This window comes from Panulirus ornatus, chromosome 26, assembly GCF_036320965.1.
Source record: "Panulirus ornatus isolate Po-2019 chromosome 26, ASM3632096v1, whole genome shotgun sequence".
NCBI classification, from domain to species: Eukaryota; Metazoa; Arthropoda; class Malacostraca; order Decapoda; family Palinuridae; genus Panulirus; species Panulirus ornatus.
The window spans coordinates 7,724,569-7,727,068 of record NC_092249.1 but is presented as its reverse complement, the minus strand read 5'-3'; the positions used below and the strand labels follow the sequence as shown (position 1 = coordinate 7,727,068).

General features: G+C 35.9%; 1 protein-coding gene across 5 annotated transcripts in view; it reads right to left on the bottom strand.

Annotated features, from left to right (window-relative positions):
- The window catches only part of LOC139757444 (uncharacterized), a 979,032-nt gene that overhangs the window by 789,794 nt on the left and 186,738 nt on the right, over nt 1-2,500 (bottom strand). For all 5 annotated transcript variants that reach the window (XM_071677964.1, XM_071677968.1, XM_071677965.1 and 2 more), the window contains exon 11: nt 2,447-2,500. This exon is cut by the window's right edge and continues 189 nt beyond it. The gene's annotated coding sequence lies outside the window, so the exon portion shown is untranslated. The remainder of the gene's footprint in view (nt 1-2,446) is intronic.

The window sequence follows — 2,500 nt, the reverse complement described above, 5'->3', positions numbered from 1 at the left end:
CGAGGTCGTAACTATTCGTTTGTGTTGGTACGCTGCCCGTAGCTTACGACGTGTTTTTACGTTCGTGTAGAATCATCTTCTGTTCTGCAGCTGAAACTGCTTCCTGTATTTGGATTTACTATTCTCATTTTTATTCGTACTTTAAAGTGGATGGATATATATCTATATCTATCTATCCATCTATCTATCCATCTATCTATCTATCTATCTATCTATCTATCTATCTATCTATATATATATATATATATTTATATATATATATATATATATATATATATATATATATATATATATATATATATATATATATATATATATATATTCCCTGGGGATAGGGGAGAAAGAATACTTCCCACGTATTCCCTGCGTGTCGTAGAAGGCGACTAAAAGGGAAGGGAGCGGGGGGCTGGAAATCCTCCCCTCTCGTTTTTTTTTTTTTTCCAAAAGAAGGAACAGAGGAGAGGTCCAGGTGAGGATATTCCCTCAAAGGCCCAGTCCTCTGTTCTTAACGCTACCTCGCTATCGCGGGAAATAGCGAATAGTATGAAAAAAAAAAAAAAAAAAAAAAATATATATATATATATATATATATATATATATATATATATATATATATATATATATATATATGCAGAAGCTGGTGACTGAGTTTGGTAAAGTGTGTGAAAGAAGAAAGCTGAGAGTAAATGTGAATAAGAGCAAGGTTATTAGGTATACCAAGGTTGAGGGACAAGTCAATTGGGAGGTAAGTTTGAATGGAGAAAAACTGGAAGTGAAGTGTTTTAAATATCTGGGAGTGGATTTGGCAGCGGATGGAACCATGGAAGCGGAAATAAGTCACAGGATAGGAGAGGGGACGAAAGTTCTGGGAGCATTGAAAAATGTGTGGAAGGCGAGATCATTATCTCGGAAAGCAAAAACAATGTTATATGGTTGCGAGGCGTGGGCTATAGATAGATTTAAGCGGAGGAGGATGGATGTGTTGAGGACAATATATGGTATGAGGTGGTTTGATCGAGTAAGTAATGAAAGGGTAAGAGAGATGTGTGGCAATAAAAAGATTGTGGTTGAGAGCAGAAAAGGGTGTTTTCAAATGGTTTGGTCACATGGAGAGAATGAGCGAGGGCCATTCTTTCGTCTGTTTCCTTGCGGTACCTCGCTAACGCTGGAGACAGCGACAAAGTACAATAAATAATATATATATATATATATATATATATATATATATATATATATATATATATATATATATATATATATATACACACACACACACACACACACACACACATACTTGAGTGTAACTGATGCAAATAAAACCACAGATGAAACGAAAAGGAAGCGACAAAGTATTTCGAGTATCACATCTTCAGACAAAGTGACAGATTGGCGAGGCAATTCATAGCATATGTACAGGGGAAGGGTGGAGGGAGGGGGACTCAGGTCAGTGTGGAGTTCATCAAGCAAAATGGACAAGCCAGGTCATAACAGTTCGACTGGGAAGGATCGCTTTACATAACCGATTGACACATCAGGTCAGAAACGTTCAGATAGGTAGAAACCTTGTACACATCAAATATGATATTGTTGTTTCGTGGTGTTAAGTGGCCATAGGTCGTATCTTTATTTAGATATAAAACTATTTTCTATCATCTCTATCTCTAAACCAGATATAACTTTAACAATCTTCCAGGCTCTCTAATGGCACTCCTCAGTTTTATGTTGAAACCCGGCACTATTTTCTTGACCCTTGTAACACTATGTTTATGCTGGTTAACTCTGGTGTTCAGGCATTTTCCTGTTTGATCCCTAGAATATATTTCCCAATCTCTACATTTAATCATATACTTTCATCCAAGCATGTCATGAAGGATGTACTTCATAAGGCTGATTTTTTTATGGCATGCTTATATGAAAAAGCTAACTTAGTACATCTATTTTCTAACTGCATCAATATTCAACATACTGTCATTTTAAGGAAAAACTAAGTCTTTATGTCTATCATTTTCCCGTCTAATCTATGGGACAGTGTAAAATCTTCTCCTTACTGATTCAAGGCATTTATTCAGAAAATGCATTGGGTACTGAAGCTTGTACCTATATTTACTGTATTACTGAGGTCGTGGACTGTGAGTTCTGGGTCTACATGAGATTCGGGTCTACAATCTCGTAATCTCTGAGGTACGTGGATATAGGTACTGAGATAATTGTTGTAATAGCAATGGACACAAAGACATATACTTGGTTTTTTTTTTTCCCCTATGTAATCTGGTTTTGATAATGTGGCATCCAACATTTCCAACATCTATGAGAGGTAGGACGTCACTGCTTTCTTCGTCAACGGTAAATCAAATTGTAAGAGTTAAATCATTCAACATAATTAATCAAGATAAATTAATGTGAGATTCAATACGCCAGATATTACAATCATGAATTGCTATCTTACCTTTCCGTCAGTTTTCCTGAAGAATTGATAAACGAAAGATCTTGCAGCTGCTCT